Source organism: Stenella coeruleoalba (assembly GCF_951394435.1).
Source record: "Stenella coeruleoalba genome assembly, chromosome: 12".
Lineage (NCBI taxonomy): Eukaryota > Metazoa > Chordata > Mammalia > Artiodactyla > Delphinidae > Stenella > Stenella coeruleoalba.
Window position 1 is genome coordinate 78,570,062 of NC_137158.1, and position 19,908 is coordinate 78,589,969.

At 42.3% G+C, this 19,908-nt stretch overlaps 1 protein-coding gene across 6 annotated transcripts in view; it reads left to right on the forward strand.

The window, feature by feature from the left end:
* TIAM2 (TIAM Rac1 associated GEF 2) overlaps window positions 1-19,908 on the forward strand; it is a gene marked incomplete at its 3' end in the record, with an annotated part of 230,178 nt that overhangs the window by 91,275 nt on the left and 118,995 nt on the right. For 4 of the 6 annotated variants that reach the window (XM_079939028.1, XM_079939026.1, XM_079939031.1 and 1 more), the window contains exon 2: window positions 415-510. Of the gene's footprint in view, window positions 1-414; window positions 511-824; window positions 972-19,908 lie in introns of all 6 variants that reach the window. The other 2 variants (XM_079939027.1, XM_079939029.1) reach the window with 2 other exon arrangements.

Below are 19,908 nucleotides of genomic sequence, written 5' to 3' on the forward strand. Positions count from 1 at the left end.
ATCCTCAGAGGGTGGAATAGTGGCTTGATAACAGTAGGCTCGTTCTGTCTGTTTAACCATCCATCTATCTCCCCCACTTCCCTTCTTCTTCCCCCCACCATCGTTTGTCTTTCCCTCCCTCCCTCCCCTCCCTTTTTCCTTCCCTCCCTCCATATATCTATCGATAAAATGGCTTGGCCGTATAAAGTTATAGCGTGAAGCTATAGTACATCTGCTTCTCCAATTACGATGTGGGAGGACCCTCACATTTCCTTTATAGTTCATCACTCAGCACTGGATATTTCTCTTAGATGCTCCCTTTTTGTATCAAGCCCAAGACAGGGCAGAATGCTGAGAAACTGAGCTTTAGTTATAAAATTCTGATGTTTGAAAAATTGTTTCTCAGCACCTCTGTGTTTTTGTTTTCTCTTGCAGGGCTTTGCGCTTGAATTACGGACACCTCTTCAGCCTGCTCGTTCCGGGTGAATGAATGAATGATTACACCAGGTGTGGTCCACACTTCCTCTGGGGGTAAGTTCCAGGCACTTGTACATCTCAAAGCCGATAATGTCCGGCAGCTTGTATTTATGTGTCTGTTTGCCACGTAGCTCTGTTAACTGCTCTTTGCATGCGGACCTGAGTGGGGAAAGGTGGCGAGGTTCCTCAGGTGCTGGTCTGAGGGTCTTGCAGGCAGCGGGCGCCCAATCTGAGGGGCTTATTACAGATGCCCTGTAATTTTGATATGCCGGCTAACCCTCTCTATGTGGGAGAGCATATGTCCATCTTCTCTGGGAGCTTAGGTGGAGAAATTGCAGCCTGGGAAGTGTTCATTTCCTTTTCTGTAGATGTCCAATACTGACAAGCATGTACTTGAACTCCAAGCCAACTAGGACCTCCTGCTGAAGAACAGACTAGAGTATGTCATTTCTAGTTGCAGTGGGAAGATCAGGACAGCTCAGGAGACTCAGACACTAGGAAACCACTGAGGAAAGGTAAGGCTCCAACTCCGATGTGAAGGCTGTTTCGTTCTGACTGGGGCGTCTTACTAGTAGTTGTGTTGGTCATTGCAGGGTAAGTGCTACAGCAGGAAAGCTGAGCAGTCCCCAGAGCAGTGTTTGGAATGGTGGCAAGTAATTCCCTGGAAGCGTTTGCCGTGTCTGCAGTCCGTTCTTGCTTTGGTGAAGCACACAGACACAGGCAGAAGCTCTCCAGGCTGCAATGCGTCTCATCTTTCCTGGGCCGCTTTGTGCCCTTTGGATCTCAACTCAGGGTGCTGCGTCTCGAGCACCCAATCTGAGGTGGGCACCCAGCCACCTGCTACACTATCACTCTATTTTATTTTACTTTTATTTTTATTAAAAATTTTTTTTTAAATTGAAGTAGAGTTCATTTACAATGTTGTGTTAGTTTCAGGTGTACAGCAGTGATTCAGTTTTTTATGTACATATATATACTTTTTAAGACGGTTTTTCATTATGGGTTATTCTAAGATGCTGAACACGTTCCTTGTGCTGTGCAGTAGGCCCTTGTCGGTTACCTACTTTATATGTAGTACAGTGTGTACCTCTCACTCCCAAACTCCTAGTTTACCACCCGCCCCCGCCCACCAGCCCCTTTGCCCTTTGGAAACCATAAGATTGTTCTCTATGTCTGTGAGTCTGTTTCTGTTTTGTAAATAAGTTCATTTATATCGTTTTATAGATTCCACAAATAAGTGATGTCATATGAGATTTATCTTTCTTTGACATCACTTAATATGATCGTCTCTAGGTCCATTCATGTTGCTGCAGATGGCATTATTTTATTCTTTTTTATGGCTGAGTAATATTCCACTTTGTGTGTGTGTCTGTGTCTGTGTGTGTGTATGTACACACACACACCCCCATGTCTTCTTTATCCATTCATCTGTCGATGGGTACTTAGGTTATTTCCATGTCATGGCTATTGTAAATAAATAGTACTGCTATGAACATTAGGGTGCATGTATCTATTCAAATTAGAGTTTGCATCTTTTTTGGATACATGCCCGGGATGGGGTTGCTGGGTCATATGATAGCTCTGTTTTTAGTTTTTTAATGAGCCTCCGTACTGTGCTCCACAGTGGCTGCACCAGTTTACATTCCCACCCACAGACATCACTCTATCTTAGTTCTCTGAAAAGTGCTTGTCCCTACCTGACAGTTTTCTCCTTCCTGTACTTATTTATTGGCTTGTTGTCCAGACCACTGTCACTGGAGCAGAAGTTCCAAGAGCTCAGGGCCCATGTCTGTCTTGTTCCTCACGTGGCTCCGCAGCCAGAACAGTGTCTGGTGCACCACAGATATTGTTTGGCCAAACATGTAATGAGTTCGGCAGCTAAGTGAAGCTCACTGTAAGTTGTCAGTGTCACGTGGTGAGAAATTTGTTCGCTCTGGAGGCGATTTTGAAGACTCGATTTGCCTAGTTACTGTTTTAAAAATGTGAATTGTTCCCTCATAGAATTATCATGTTTAACATTACGTTCCCCGTAAACAGGATGTTTTCTAACATTTCTGGGTTTATTTGTAAATATAGCACACATTAAAGTTACACATCTTGATGGTCATTGGTAACCTATGTGTTGACTGCCCTTTATATCATCTACATTAGAACATTCAGAAGGAATATCCAGTTAGCCTTGGAGAGATGTTTCATTTATGTTTCCATGAAGTTCAAAAACCATGACTGGAAGACACCTGCTTGGAACATCTGAAGTCTAGAGTTTTGGAGAGTCGGACTGCCTGTGTTCTTTGACTCCTGTCTCTGACATTTCCTGGCTCAGTTTCTTCTTTTGTAAAATAGGAGTAAGAAAAGCATTTTTCTCATTGAGTGTGATTAAGTATGTTCATGCACATGTTACGTGCATTTCTATTTTATTTAGTATATACTTGGAGTTTTATATGTGAAAACATTAACTAGGTTTTTAAGATAATGTATTTAGATGCTGTTTATCAAGTGGTGACCCACTTGGAGAATTTGTTTTTGCATTAATGTGGATGAAAACAGCAGTCCATTCTTGAGATCACCGGAAAGGATAGACTAGCTTATAATTATTTATCATTTTAATAAGTTATAATGAGAAAGCATTATAGATATGTCATTTTCCATAAGGATAGCAATGCTGTTGTCTCTTTGGTACCAGACAGACTCTGAGTTTTTCGGTTGTACTGTTGGGTTGGCCAAACAGCCCGTTCAGGTTTTTCTGTAACATCGTATGGAAAGGATGTCATGAATGAACTTTTTGGCCAACCCAGTAGTTTTGTGGCCTTCAGCAAATTACTTGACTTAGTTTCTTCACCTGCCAAGTAGTGATGATAATGCAAATCAAAGAGGATTGCTCTGAGAATCAAATATAAAATATTAAAATATAGGTAATGCTCTTCCTTGCCAAGGCTATTGATAACCAGAGGAGAGTGATCATGGTTAGAAGTGTTTGGAAATAGCGTCCTACTGCTCATGATGAAGAGAATAGAATACTTAGTGTCGAAAGTAGTACGCTTAGTAGGGAACGTGCTACCCACCCTTCACTCGTAAGGGCCAATGGGTCCAGGGTCAAGGGTCACTCGTAAGCAGGGCCAATGGGGCGCACTTGATCAGCTTCTGAGGAACCACTAGGACCGGTGAGTAGCAGCAGGAGGAAGCCACTTTGGGTTTCATGTAAGGAAGGACTTTCTTAGCAGCTGTGGGAAAGTGAGAGGGGTGACCCTGCGTGGTAATGAACTTCCGGGCAGACGTGGTGTCCCGAGGCTCGTTGGCTGCAGATCAGGAATTCCGTAGAAAGGATTCCTCCACTCGCCAGGAAGGTGGGTGCCGTGGCCTGTATGGTCGTTTATGAGGCCCCCTCTGTATATGTGGCCCCTGCAAAATCAGGCCTGCCCGTCTGGGTGTCTTGGCCAAGCTGGTCGTGCGGAGATGGATGGAGACCCAGGATTTGGCCTCCCCCAGACAGGGAGCTGGGACTGCTGATGGTTTTCTTTGAAAATGTTTTTCAGGATTTGAAATTTTCCTGTTTGTGGTGTATCATTTACAGCCGAGGCTGCAAACTGGATGGCTTCTGGCTGTTTCTGGGCTGTGGATAAGCTTTGATGGGTTTGCAAAATATGTCCCTGACAAGTGTTTTCAGGATATTTAAGTTAGTTGCCTACCTTTAAAAATGGAAAAGTTTACCTAAAAGTAGCAGTTTCAGTGTTTCTTAAGAAGGTGGTTCAGCTGGCAGCATCCCCAGGGTCCTGCATTCCCGGGGGCGGGCAGCCCTTTGGGCCAGGTCGTCGTGGGCCGCTTTGCCACCGTTCGCACCGCGCACACAGTCTCCCCGACGCTGAGTGTCAGTCGCCATGATTGACACTGGAAATGAAATGATTTTTTCATTTACTTAAGTTGTTTTACTTCTGGTAGAATTAGGAGAAAAGTGAAAAGGTTCAGTCTACTTCTGTATCAGTAGTGGAAAAACGAAAGGTATTTCTGTAGAGTTTCATATTTAAAAAAAAAACCAGAACAGAGCATTTTGGTGTGTGCTGAAGAATACGTGTACGCGTTTCATTTGCAAACAAATGGTTTCTGTTTCTTAAGCACGCAGCACCCAGGCCTGCTTGGTTCATACATTTTAAACAGCCCAGGAGGTATGAGACTGATCCCTCCTCTGGACAGTAAAATTTTCCTTCTGTGTTCAGACACCATTCTTTTGCTTTTATTTTAGGCCATTTCTTCTCTTTCAGCAGCAAACTCCCTTGCCTTCCTTAAGATCAATTGTTGGGTCTCCTGCTCGGTGGGCTGGCAACAGTCTGTAATTTGCACACTCATGGGGACTCCGGAAGTAGGTTCCTTTCTGCCTTCTCCACTGGAGCACCAATGTTCCCTAGACTTTGTGGCACCAAAGAGGGCCTGTGGCCTCGTTTATCCTGAGTGGGGTGACCAAGAGAGCTGTGCTCTGGGCTCCCGCAGGCACAAGACTGAAGCCTTAGGACTCTCTACCATGTGCATTTAATTTTTAGTGAAAAACATAATCTGGTGTTGTCTGTTTGTTCTGTTTTACGAGGTGGTTCTGGCTTCATGGTGAAGATAAACTAAAAGGGATGGAGAGAGCAGGGAAGAACCGTGAACATTGACTTCCGTTGTTTTGTAGGGTGATTGGGTGGAAGAGGGATGTAGGGTGTGTGTGGATAATGACAGAAAGACTGAACTTAAATAGTGGAATTTTTAGGATGGCTGATCTAAAGGCCGGGGAAGGAGGTCTCGTCTATCAGTTGGTTACTTCACAGTGGAATGTGCTCCCTAATGGAGAGAGCTGTGAACTTCCCATCACTCCATGTATTTAGGGAGAAGAGATGGGCCCATCTGTCAGGATACTGGAGGCGGTCCTCAAATTAGAAGCAAGACCAGGCTCGATAGATGACCTGCACAGTCTCTTCAAAAACTCAGATTCAGTTATTCTCTGAATTAAACTGATTAGGAACCTTTCAGCTAAAACAGTTTCACTTCAGTCCCTAAAAAGAAAATACTGTGAGTGGAGTGAGAGGCAGAATATAACGCTCCTTAATTACATTTAGTTCTGGGCAGATGACTTGTACTTTCTTAAACATTCTGATATAACCCTTCAAAAATGTAAACAGATGTGTCTAGTGGTTAATATTTATAAGCCAGGATTTTGCAAGCATCATTCCTAAATGATTTTTTTCTGCTAAATTTTTTCATTTTACCTTAGCTGAAACTCATTTGTAGTTTTATTTTTGGTAGCATGATTATTAGTACAGATTTTGTCATTTATATAAAAATTTTACCTGTTCCTTATTATAAAGCATTCTATTTAATTTCAAATTTTAGCATTTGACACATTGTCATAACTGTTAATTGTCAAAGTGTATTTAATTTGGATATAAGGACTTACAGAAAAAAGCCTTTTAAAGGAAAACTTTTTTTAAGAATTTGTTTTAAATCTTAATTTTTACATCACTTAATATTTGCTCATTCTTACAAAAGTAATTAACTGGTCATTTGGTTAAATTATCAGAGCTAGCTTGTTATGGAATGTAAGGTACCACTTGGACTTTATAAACATTTACACCATAAAATCTCTCATTTTCATGATAATTGTCTCCATTAAAATTTTCTTTTGCACATTTGGTGCCTTTAAAATGCTTAGAAAAAGATTGTATTATGAAATTTAGATTCGTTGTGGTTTTAAAGCAATACATACCATGCTAGTATTGGATATATATTTTTCTGTCCCTATATCCCCTCCCTCTTGGACCTCCCTCCCACCCCCCAGTATTGCATTTTGAAGCATCTCAAAATTGACTTAATTTTGTAGGCGCCTCCAGTTCGCTTTTAAAAAGTTAAAAATCCATTTTGGTCTTTATTTTGTTCTCACTTAATAAATACTAAGTTTTCCATTGATTCTATGGGGGCGCTCTGTTTTCTTCTTTTTATTTACTTATTTATTTAGAAGATGTTGGGGGTAGGAGTTTATTAATTAATTAATTAATTTTTGCTGTGTTGGGTCTTTGTTTCTGTGCGAGGGCTTTCTCTAGTTGTGGCGAGCAGGGGCCGCTCTTCATCGCGGTGCGCGGGCCTCTCACTATCGCGGCCCCTCTTGTTGCGGAGCACAGGCTCCAGACGCGCAGGCTCAGTAGTTGTGGCTCACAGGCCTAGTTGCTGCACCGCATGTGGGATCCTCCCGGACCAGGGCTCGAACCCGTGTCCCCTGCATTAGCAGGCAGATTCTCAACCACTGTGCCACCAGGGAAGCCCTCTATTTTCCTCTTAATCAACATTTGTGAAGCTGTGGTTTTAAAGCAGTGTGTACCATGCTAGCATTACATTTTGAATGATCTTAAAGTCAACTGATTTTAAAGATGCACGGCCGTGGGCCGCTCAGGCATCTTCTTGAGGCCGAAGCATCCTGGAATGGGAAACGCTACAGGAGAACCACTGGGGAATTTCAAGTGGAAACTCTGAAAGTTGTGCTCAGTGGGCATTGAGAACTTGTGGGTGGCTTATTTTAAATAAAGGGGTTTTAGAGGCTTCCGACACAAAGACATAGACTGCACCACATTCTCTTTTCTTTTTAATAATTTTATTTAAATTATTTATTTATTTGGCTGCTTTGTGCGGCTTGCAGGATCTTAGTTCCCCGACCAGGGATTGAACCTGGGCCCTCGGCAGTGAAAGCACAGTGTCCTAATCACTGGGCCACCAGGGAATTCCCAGATGCTCTTTTCTTTGCATGTTCAGCCCCACTACCATCATCACTGTCATCTCCCACTCATTCATTCACTGACTCAGTGGATACGTATTGGGTATTCATCATGTGCCAGTCACATTTTAAAGGACTAGACCTAACAGTAGACACTTTTAACAAGATCTCTGCTTTATGGAGTTTGCATTCTCAGACAGGCACTGTGTTAAACAATCAATGTGTATTATTTTACTTAATCCTTACAGCAGCTCTGTGAGGTAGGTAATATTATCCCCATTTTGTAGATTGAGAAGCTAAGTTAAGTGATGTGTCCAGTATCACACAGTGGGGTCTGAGGTCAGGGCAGAGGGACTCTAATGGCTGGGCCCTGAGCTGTTTTGCTGGCTCCCAGGGAACAATGACTGGGTAGCAAATGAATTGCACGTGTCAGTTGTACATTTGTGTGGGTTTTCAGTGTCACACATGGGAGGTGAAACCTTCACGGCAGTTTGGATATGAAGGCCAACCATGCATGCTTTCACTTGTCTCTGGTCTAATTCAGAAGCATTTGGTTTTAGAAACAGACTTGTGCCTAGACACAACTAGATTTGTGCCTTTTGATGAAGTGGGGAGAAAAGTCACCTCCCCAAGTAATATTTCTTCGGATTTTAGGGTTTTCACATGAATATTTTGCAGGTTTCATTTTCTTCTGGTATTGCCTTCATCTAGGACATTTTTGCAATGACATTACTCAAGTTCCGTGTTTTTTTCAGCCCACGTTATTTGAAGTATTGCTTTTCCATCAGCAGCAAACTAAAAGCTCTTTCAGCACATGAGCGTGTTGTGGAGTTTTTCACTCATTTGTGTAACTTCCTCAAAGGTGGATGTTTATATTTGTGAGAGATTATTTGATCTTTTGGAATGCTGTTTGGGTAAAAGTAATTTATGTTTTTAGCCTTTATTTATTATTACTATTATATTTTACATATATGTGTGTGTGTATCTATATATATATCCAGATGAAGCCCTTAGAATTGACTGTAGATTGTCAGTAAAGAATGACGCTTGGGGGCTTCCCTGGTGGCGCAGTGGTTGAGAGTCCGCCTGCCGATGCAGGGGACACGGGTTCGTTCCCCGGTCTGGGAGGATCCCACATGCCGCGGAGCGGCTGGGCCCGTGAGCCATGGCTGCTGAGCCTGCGTGTCCGGAGCCTGTGCTCCATGGCGGGAGAGGCCACAGCAGTGAGAGGCCCGCGTACAGAAAAAAAAAAAAAAAAAAAAAAAAAAAGAATGATGCTTGGGACTTCACTGGTGGTGCAGTGGTTAAGAATCCACCTGCCAATGCAGGGGACATGGGTTAGAGCCCTGGTCCGGGAAGATCCCACATGCTGTGGAGCAACTAAGCCCCGTGCACCACAACTACTGAGCCCGCGTGCCTAGAGCCCATGCTCCACAACAAGAGAAGACACTGCAGTGAGAAGCCTGCACACCACCACGAAGAGTAGCCCCTGCTGTCCACAACTAGAGAAAGCCTGCGCGCAGCAAAGAAGACCCAATGCAGCCAAAAATAAATAAATAAACAAACAAACACATAAATAAACAAAAAAGGAGTGGTCTCAGCTATATATGGCTTCACTCTTTTTCTTTTAAATTTTATTGGAGTATAGTTGTTCAGTTATACATATACATATATTCAGTCTTTTTTAGATTCTTTTGTCATATAGGTTATCACAGAATATTGAGTAGAGTTCCCTGTGCTATGTAGGTCCTTGTCGGCTATCTGTCTTATATATAGTAGTGTGTGTATGTTCATTCCAAGCTCCTGATTTATCCCTCCCCCTGCCCCATGTTTCCCCTTTGGTAACCATAAGTTTGTTTTCGATATCTGCAAGTCTGTTTCTGTTTTGTAAATAAGTTCATTTGTATCATTTTAAAAAATCAGATTCCACATATGAGGGATATCATAGGATATTTGTCTTTGTCTGTCTGACTTACTTCACCTAGTCTGGTAATCTCTAGGTCCATCCATGTTGCTGCAGATGGTGTTATTTCATTCTTTTTTACGGCTGAGTAATATTCCCTTGTATAAATGGACCACATCTTCTTCATCCATTCATCTGTTGATGGACATTTAGGTTGTTTCCATGACTTAGCTACTGTAAATAGTGCTGCAATGAACATTGGGGTGCATGTATCTTTTTTTTCTTTTATTTACTGTTTTATACAGCAGGTTCTTATTAGTCATCCATTTTATCCACACCAGTGTATCCATGTCAATCCCAATCTCCCAATTCATCACACCACCATCCCCACCTGCCGCCGCTTTCCCCCCTTGGTGTCCATACGTTTGTTCTCTACATCTGTGTCTCAATTTCCGCCCTGCAAAACTTTTTTTATACAGCAGGTTCTTATTAGTTATCTATTTTGTACATGTTAGTATATATATGTCAATCCCAATCTCCCCCCCAATCTTTTATTAAGAAAATTTGCAAAAATACAGAAAAGTCCAAAGAATTGTATAGTGAACAATAAACCCACCACGTGAATTCTGTAATTGTTAACATTTTGCTGTATTTGCTTTTACATGTGTCATTTTGCATGGTGTGTTTGAGGACAGAATACTTCTTAAGTAGTAATTTACATAATGCTCAGAGATCTTTGCCAAGGAATTCAGTTTTAGATGCCTGTTAATGCATATGTCCAGTTATATTATTATGTCAGAGTGAGGCATTAGAGAGATAAAGTCTAGGTTTTATGATGTGGAAATATGCTGGGTTTTGTAATTTCAGGATGGAGTACTAAATTGAGAGTATTTTGCTGTAGTTGGACAAAGTCTAAAGAACTTGAAAAATCTGACATAGTTTGAAACCCCAAGTGACTCTATAAATTTGTAGAACTAAAGTTATTTGGGTGACCTCAGTGATAAAAAATGGAGCCAGGCAATGCAAACCCATTGGAAGTGTCTGAGGAATGTCAGAGATAAGTCAGTCTTCTGGGTAGTTCTGGCTTAGAGCAATCTACGTGTAAAATGTATCAAAAGGTCAGAATTGTCTTAAGAATAATAGGGATGTGCAAGTGTTTCCACGCAATTAATTGTTCTTCTGATACTTTTTCCACCCTCAGAAACATATCTCTTTAAAACTTCCTTCGTCTTTCTGACATAATTCCCCTCTTCTCCTTCACATCAAGGGGCTGTTCTTCTGTCTTGAGGTTGTTTGGAAGACATATGCTTGTTTTATGCTGGCTGATATTTTCTTTTACTTAATTTTTTTGGTAACAGAAATGATGGCGCTGGATCTAAAAGAATAGGAGCTAAGTGACTTAAACAGCATCCTTGCTTCTTCTGTATTTACCCAGAGAATTTTTAAATACAGACACACGTCAAATTAACATTTTGGGAATTCCCATGTTTTCTGTTATGTGACTTGGCTTCCCTGGCAACCTTCTGACTTCAGTCCCAGGGGTTGTGGCTACTTGGGTGGCAGGTCCTGACTCTGCTGCCTGCTGCTGACCTTGGGCATGTCACTTAAAGCCTCGTTTCTGATTTGCTAACTGAGGGGCTTGGAGCAAGGAATTTTTCAGGTTTTCTCCACCAGCACTAAAAATTCCTTGGTTCTATGTTCACTAATTTAAGTTTCTGTGGAGGTTAGAATACTTTTTATAACTATTGGGCTGATGATCTTAGGTAATGGCCCTTATTATTTGTCAACTAAGATTAGAAAGTGTATTTTCAAGCATGTATTAACTACATGGAAACTAGATGGAAACAACATTCTGTTTGCACATGTGTGTACCTGTATGTATAGATTATGCATGTGTACATATGTATTCATTTTTCATGCAAGATAAGGAATTAAAAGCTTATATGTCTAAACTAGAATCTTGTCTTTAATATTATGTAAGAATCTTGTCTGTTGCATGTATAGAGCCATTCACATTCTTTAATGAAAAGTTATTTTCTTAAAAAACTCTTGCCATGTGTTTGTCCAGGATAACTTGGAAACTTCTGCTTAAACTGTTTTCTTCTATGGACTATGATTTCAAAAATTGAAACAAATTAAAATTGAAAATCTGCTCCACAGATGTAACCTTGTTTTCCCATTTGGCAACCCCTCCATCCCCAGTAACTAATATAAAATGATCTGAAAATGTTGCTTTATCTTTTGGGCATACTTTAAATGGAAGGTCTTTCATCAAAAGGTACAGCAAGACTTAACCCTTAAACCTCTGGTCTATCCCTTTTTTTTTTTTTTTTTAACAATTCCATGTTAATTTTTGAGAAAATAGTGACCCTTTGAGATAACAGGGCCTTCCAGCATAGGGCACTGTAGGGCACTGCTACTTCACTGAAAAGCGAAGTAACTCCAGCAAGGCACACAGAGTTAAGTATACACCCGCTATTTTGCAAATCACAAAATTATTCTGAAGGGCTGCTCTTGAGGCAGGGTTTTTATGACCATCACATTCCAGCTGTGGTTTTGGAGACAGAATGTTTACTACCGCTGGAAACACAAGGATGGTAGGTGTGTATTCTTCCTGCTGAAAAGGCTTAAAAAAACAGCTGAGGTTCCCTTCAAGTGAGTAAACCTTTATTCAGCAAACTCTGGAGGCGCGTTCCTATGGAACTTTGGTGGTAATTCTGGAATGTGAGGCCAACAGCAGCGCAGTCATGGGCGAGCCGAGGCCCTGACGGCAGGCTGTCCTGCCTAATCGCTGCCGGCAGCCCATGGAAAACCACTTTCTGGTTAAGTCTGCATCATACTCCTCCACCAATGGAAAAAATTGAACATGATGAGGGTGTGTAGCTAGCAGACAAAAATATATCCAGCATTGCACAGGATCTGTTTTTAGCTCTTAACGGCCGAGCATTTGAAGTGTTAGACGTTGTTTCCTGCCTTACCATGGGCCGGAAGAAGAGGGAGTCCACGGATGTGTATATAGACCTTGACTCTGGGAAACTTGGTGGACTAATTAAAAGAGCCTGAGAAGAACTGGCTACGTCCAAAGTTCTGGCAAAGGTAAGGGTATAAAAGTTTATTTTCCCCCTTTTGCAGTTGAGACTTCATGTTATATGTGAGATATCTGTGTTTCTTGAAATGTTCCTTTTGGTAACGTCGTTATGTGCTGAATTTTGTTTTCCATTATTTTGTACTTGGGCTGCCCACGTTGGTGTGCATGAGGGAACAGTCCCTTTCACGTTGAGTGTCTGTATGCTTTCACACACCTATTAGTGCTTTGTCACAGCTGCCCATCCCGTTTTAACTAATTAACTCTCTCCCAAAGCTGATGGTATATGTTGTATGGATTTATTTTTCCTGCTATCTCAGGAAAGTGCCATTTCTCAGTCTGACCATGTGAAAGCACTGATGACCATGACCTTATCTTTCCCAGTTAATTCTTTCAGGGCACGAAGGGAAATGAAAATGTGCGCAGAGATTATATTTTATAGTTTCCTGCTCATTATGTAACTTGCTCAGGCCTTACTTTTGAGCTGAGTGAGCTCCTTGGTTTAAGAGTTTCGGCTTGTAATTTGATGTTCACTCTTTATTCACGTTTATCCTTAACTTTTGTCTCCAACTTTCTGAGAAAGAAAGGGAATCCTTCGTCGTGTGTGTGTGTGGCGGGGGGAGGGGGTGGCGGCGGCGGGGAGCACTTTATTTAAGTAGGATGATTGATTCATGTTATAACCCCTCAGGGGCGGCTCATTCATTAGGCGTCTGTCTGAGCGCTGAGTTTATCAGCAAGGACTGAGGGACCCGTCCTGGCAGAGCACTTCCCTCAGCTTTATGTTAATTTGGCCAAGCATGTAATTCTCGGAAAATTGGTAGGTGGAGAGACAGAAATAGGAAGCTTTCTTGCAGTCATTGTAACTTGGAAGATTATTTATAGAATTTCTGGAAAGTAAGTGTACTGAAGAACAGCTGCTAGAGTTTTCCCTAACACGTCTCAGCGGTTCACTGTGGCCCTCCGTCATACTTAGGGATTCTAAGTTTTGTACTTACTTTCAGCTGAATGAGGTTATGAGTTATTTTAAGGTGGGTGATGTGTGTGCCTCTTCAGTGTGTGTCTTCCTTTACAGAAATGTCTTTTAGGGATGGAGGAATGTGAGTGCTGTCCAGGTAGGTTAGAATTAATAGAAATGCTGGTAGTGTTTTATTTCTTGCTCTTCCTTTGAAAGTAGAAATTGCTGCTGTGACAGAGCCGGCAGCCACGTAGAGCAGGGACAGAGCAAGCCCCACCTGTCTTCTTGTGTAGTCGCATTAACACATGTCAGCCACTTTGATTTTCACCAGAGCTTGTAGACAGAAACTGAAGTCTGTTGAAGAACCTTCTGACTCCACTCCATACTGACATGGTGTTTTGAATGCAAGTAGATAACACCTTTCTTTCAATACTTCAGTGCAGAGGGAGTGACTTGCAAAGCCTTCTGCTTACCCCAGGCCTGATCTAGGAGGCCTAGAAGTGCGAGATAAGGGCTGGGCTCCTTGCCAAGAGATTATCCTTCTGAAGTGGTCCTTCACTTAACCACTGAGTAGAGCAGATGATTCTGTCTTGGTGGTCCAAGACTGTGTTCGAGAAGAGCCATATTCCCTTTTTCAGAAGTATAAAGTTAGCGTAGGGTCCCTGCGACCTCTTGCTATTCAACAGCTATCGAATGAATGTGGAAACAACACAGAGAGAAGCCTAGAGGGAAAAGCTAACACTCCTTAAATACCTCACGGGGCCCCTTTCTGTGTCTGTCTGTGCCTTCAGGTTTAGCCCACTTTGTAAGACTCACTTACATAAAGATAATAAACCCCATTAGTGAGATCCCTTAAAAGGGGAGTAATAATAAGTATAAATAAATAAATAATAATTTGCATTTGTCATTTGAAATTGTGTTCCTTAAATAAGGAACAAGATAAAATGGTTTTACTGGAGAAACTAAAAAAAAAAAAATTAGATAAAGGTATGGACTCAAAATAAATAGCAATAATATTAGAGACAGGGAAAAGAAATAATAGTAGTTGATAAACCTGAATTTCTGGCTGTTGACACAGAAAGGTTCTAAACATTGTGTTTATAACAGTTTGAATTTTAGTAATGGTGGGTTGAGTGTCTTTTGATTATTCAGTTCTATCTCAGATGGACTCCCAAATGCTAGGAGGTGTTAATGTCAGTATCCCAGGAATACATGGTACACTCTATTGTCAGCTATTTATAGTCTGTAGTGTTGTAGAGTTGAAAAGGGACCTTAGGCAATCTTTCAAATGGGAAAACTGAAAACCTACAGAAATGAAATGGCATGTCCAAAGTTACCAAGATGGTTGGCTGCTGGGCTGGGATGTGATACCAGTTATCTTGTTGGTCTTTCCCTACACTACCTGTCTCTTTAATTGGGAATACTTTGGCTCATTCTGGTTTATCTTTTTTTTTTTTTTTTTTTGGTGATACGCGGACCTCTCACTGTTGTGGCCTCTCCCGTTGTGGAGCACAGACTCTGGACGCGCAGGCTCAGCGGCCATGGCCCACGGTCCCAGCCGCTCCGCGGCATGTGGGATCTTCCCGGACCGGGGCACGAACCCGTGTCCCCTGCATCGGCAGGCGGACTCTCAACCACTGCGCCACCAGGGAAGCCCCTCTGATATAAATTGACACATACGTACCCGTTTTCCTCTGTCCCTCCCTCCCTCTCTCTCTCCCTCCCTTCCTTCCTTCCTTCCTTTCATTGACTTACATACTTACTTACTTACCAAACCAGACAGGCCTAAAGCTCTAGTCAGAGACAAGACAAAGACTTTTGTTTTTCTTGGATCCTAATGAAGTTCAAAGCTGTACACTCAGTCGATGGTCATCATTCCCATTGACTATTGCCAGAGAGAGAGTTAGGTGCCCATGTGTTAACCTGTATGATAAGGCAGCTTTGGCTAGACTTCATCTGTCAATCTGTCCCTCTTTGTGGCCTTATATTGAGAGGTTTTTTTCCCCATGATCCCACTCTAATAGAAGACTGACGTTTTCATTAGTTCTGTGCCTGACGAGAGGCTCTGGAAGGGAACAGAAGACAGCAGATGGACTTTAGCTTTGGTGCCAAGGTAATGTAAGGCCCTTTTGGAAAAATAAACTTTACATATAAAGTGATAGACTAAGTAATCATTTTGTTCTAGGAAAGGGATGTGATAAGTGCTGCAGGTAGTGTTGGGATGAAGTTGGTCCAGGGTGTTCCTAAAACTTAAATAAAGGTTTAGAAATCCTGGGTATCTTTAGGACAACACTGGAAAGAAATTATAATCCCCATCCTGTTTTTGTACTTGACCTTGACACATCTCTAGTTGCAGAATTGAGTAGGATTGCTGAGATGTGAAGGGCTAAAGAGATGCGGAGTGTATGGGCTGGGAAAGACAAAAGCTAGACGTCCATACCATTGAAAGCCAATGAAAAGAAACTCTGAGTGGAGAGAATGAAAATAGATTTGTTTTCAAGTCATCTGTAGCCACTCCTGGAAGGTAGAGTGACAAGTGAAAGGCAGCATTGTTCACAGACAGACATAAGCCAAGAAAAACCAAGATATCAAAGGTAATAGAGAGTAAAGAGCTTCACGAAAAGCGTACCCCCATTCATGGAACACAGACACACACACAGAGTCACATACATGTATATACATATAGATTCCATTGACAATTGATCACAAATTAATCAAAAGTTAAATACAAAACAACTCCCAAACCCAGAAGTAACCGGAACATAGCAAAAACCTTGACTTACTTTTTCTACCCTACATGTGACCTAGAGAGGAAAAAAACTGGAAATTATAAGAAGGCACAGTGAGAAATAATTTGCCAAAAAGTTCCTTACTAGAGTTGATACCCTTTTGTCCTGGTGCCTTACCTCATGTGTTTATTATTAGTTCTCAGATGTTTTTCTGAAGTTTCTCTAATAGAGCGTCGTGGCTCCAGGGCCAGTTCCCCCTCTGGTGCATGAACAGGCTTGGGGAGAAGCCTCCTTCCCCTTTGGCTAATAAAGGACAACACCAGAATTTCCCCTCTCTCTCCTGCCACATCAAATTCTCGGATTTACACACACACACACGCACACACGCACACACACACACTTCTTTTACATTCCTACTGCCTGATTCTCCCTTCTTTACAGTAAAACTCCTTGACGAGTTATCTCTATTCACCATCTTCAATTTCATGGACCTCAGACTCACTCCAGCCCAGCTTCCTCCACCTGGACTCTGCTCCGGTCAAGTTCACCGGTAGCCTGCACGGTGCTGAGTCTGGGGCTCTGTTCTCAGTCCTTGTTACATGAACTCCCAGAAGCATTTGGTCCTTGCTCATGATCTCCTCCCTGAAAAGCCTTTTTTCAGTTGGCTTTGTCAGCAACGTATTTTCTTGGTTTCCTCTTAATTGGATCCACTGACCGACCGCTCTTCCTGTTTCTCCTTATTTCTTGGCCTCTTGGTGTTGGAGCACTACCGGGCCTCTTTGGGCCTCTTCTCTTCCCTTTGTTTACTTATTCCCTCGGGGGGCTCATCCAGTGTATGTTTTAAATACCATCTTCACATGGGTGATAGAAAATTTGTACCTCAGGCCCATCTCTCCCTGGAACTCTAGGCTCCTAAATCCCAGTGTCTACTCAGCGTTGCCACCTTGATGTCCAGTGGGCATCTCCCACCTGATAAAAGCAGACCCCACCCCCTTCTCTTCCTCCCAAGCCCGCTCTGCTCTGCCCTTCCCATTCTCCCAGGGGCTTGGTCTGAGGATCGCGGTGTCGTCCTTGACCTGTCACCGCTCACTCCCAACCACCTGTGACTCCTGTTGGCTCTCCCTTCACCTGTCTCCAGACTCCTAACCCTCCCACCGGAGTCCCATCCACATCACCTCTCATGTGAATTATCCTCCCAGCCCAACAGGCCCTGGCTTCCCCCTTGCTGCCAGCAGTCCAGATCCTCAGGGCAGCTGCAGGGGTCCTCTTGAAATATGCCCCATGATGAGCCGTCTCTATTCACAGCCCTCTAATCACGACTTGCCATCTCAGTGTGAAAGCCAGAGCCCATACAGTGTCCCTTCGGGCTGCGCCCTCTGGTTCCTTGTCCCCTCCGACGGCTCCTGCTCTAGCCGAGCTGACTTCCTGCCTGTCCACCAATCTGGGCATTTGTACCTTCTGTCCTCTGCTTCAGAGGCTCTTTCTTTCCCCAGAATCCGCATGATCTCCCCTCCAGCAAGTCCTTGCTTAAATGTCACCAGTCATGAGGACTTCTCTGCTCCGCTTTCTAGACCTATAGCTCCCCTCTCCCGACATTGCCTGTTTCCCCCTTCCCCCTTTATTTTTTTGCTAAAGTACTTAATCGCCTTCTAATATATAATTTACTTACCTTCTTGGTTTATCGTTCAGTCTCCCCACTATAATATAAGCTCCACGAAAGGAATTTTTTTTGGGGGGGAAGGTGTATTTATTGCTGTATCCCAGGGCCCAGAACAGTTCTAGCACAGACTAGTTGCCCAGGAAACATTTGTCACATTATTCAATGGAAGTATATCCTGCTTAGGATACCCGATGAGGTAGCTAAAGCAACCTAATGTAAATGCTACATATCATTGACTGCCTGTGTTTTAGCTCAAAATGTAAATTTTATATTTTACTTTGTGATCTGTGTTTCTTTATTATGGCAACAATGTTTAAATTACTTAGCATTAGATGAAATGGAAACTTCAGGAAGATTCCCCTTGGTTATTCTATGGTCTTGATACTTAGAATGATGACCATGTAGCTTAAACTATCAAGAAAAAAAAGCTCTCATTTGTGCAATGTTGTTGCAAAGCAGCAGAACAGAATAACTACATTTTAAACTTCCGGCTCCTTAGTTAACTTAAAATTGCAGTTTTCCATTTTATCATGTTCCCATCCCCAGCTGTGGAAGCCTTTGCTGCTTGGAGAACGGATACTGCTGGGGAAAGGTATTTATGAAAGGGGCGTGGATCCCAATCATTCTTCTGAAGGAGGAAACTGAAAGTTAGATTGTACTTTTTAAAAAAAGATACGGGATGTTCTCAGGTTTAAAAAGCACAGAAACATTTAAAATTGTATTGATGTAAATACATATATTTTTTTAAAAATTAAAGAAATCCAGGGTGGATTTCTACCTTTGCCCCTTCGGGATCTTGGTCAAATTATTTAATCCCTGGAGGCTAACATTTCCTTTCCTATAAAACAGGGATGATCAGCTAAGCTCTTGGGGTTCTTGTGCCCTGGGTAGCCCTGGCATACAGCATCTCAGGACATATTAAATCCTTCCCTGTCTCTCTGCATGCCCATCTACTTGAGGTCTCAAAACTTTTCAATTCCTGTAAATTATGAAATTTAAACTATACGTACTAATGCTATTCTTTTCTTTTTTCCCCTGAAAGTTTCTGTAAAGTTACTAGCTAAAATCTAATCAGGTTTATTTTGAATAATGTATGATTTATGGAAAAGTTCAGCAGTGATTGGTTTAATTTTACCTTCAGGCCCAAGAACAACTTATATTGTGGCTTTAAGATGTAGACCTATAGAAATGAAGGCTTCAATCAGGCTACAAGCCGAATGGAAGGAAAACAGTTACACATTTATGAGGGTGAGGAAAGCCCCTGTTTAAATGAGGGGAGAAATGTGTGCTTTAAGCCTGTTCATTTTTTATCTTAAATGGAACAGTATATAATGAAGAAATACTTTGCTAAGAATAACCTGGTACCGTGACCGCGGTATATTTTGTTCACAGAACACGACTGAGGTTTAGGAGTGCGATGCCTGCTTCTGAGTTACTGAAGCACGTGCCTTACAGACAGGTCTCCGAGCCCGTGAGAAGCCATGTGGTTATAGCCCGGGATGCCGATGCACGGTCTTCTGTTTTCATCTTGGTGTGAAGCTTGGGAGGTGCCTACCCATGAACTCGCTTGTTGTGGAATGGCTCAGGTTCCTAAAAGTTAAAAAAGAGAGGTTATTTAAAAGTCATGCTGACCATTTTGAATCCCAAGTTACAAAAGAGGGTTATTTAAAAGTCATGCTGGCCGTTTTGAATCTTGTGCATCTTTGGTTCCAGTCGTCACCAAAGCAGTATGAGGTCTGTAGAGACCAGGCTGTTGGCCAAATTGTGGATAAGACTCGAAGTACACTTGGGAGAAAATGCAGAGTGGGACTCAACATTTGATATATATATATTTTTAATGTCAGCGATATTTCTTTATAAATTTATTTTTATTTAATTAATTAATTTATTTTTGCCTGTGTTGGGTCTTCGTTGCTGTGCGCGGGCTTTCTCTAGTTGCGGCGAGTCGGGGCTACTCTTCATTGCGGTGCGCAGGCTTCTCATTGCGGTGGCTTCTCTTGTTGCGGAGCACGGGCTCTAAGCACACGAGCTTCAGTAGTTGTGGCGCGTGGGCTCGGTAGCTGTGGCCCTTGAGTGCAGGCTCAGTAGTTGTGGTACATGGGCTTAGTTGCTCTGCGGCTTGTGGGTCTTCCCGGACCAGGGCTCGAACCTGTGTTCCCTGCATTGGCAGGCGGATTCTTAACCACTGTGCCACCAGGGAAGCCCCAACATTTGATACTTAAAAAAAAAAAAAAAATTCCGTGCTACTGTGTTAGAAAGAGCAGGGATGAAAATGGATGAGATGCATTTTGATAATTTTTGAAAGAAAAATAAAAAAGTTTTATCTTTACATGGCTGGTTTTATTTTAGGCTATGTTAGTTCTGTAATTTTTATTGAAAAGTTGATT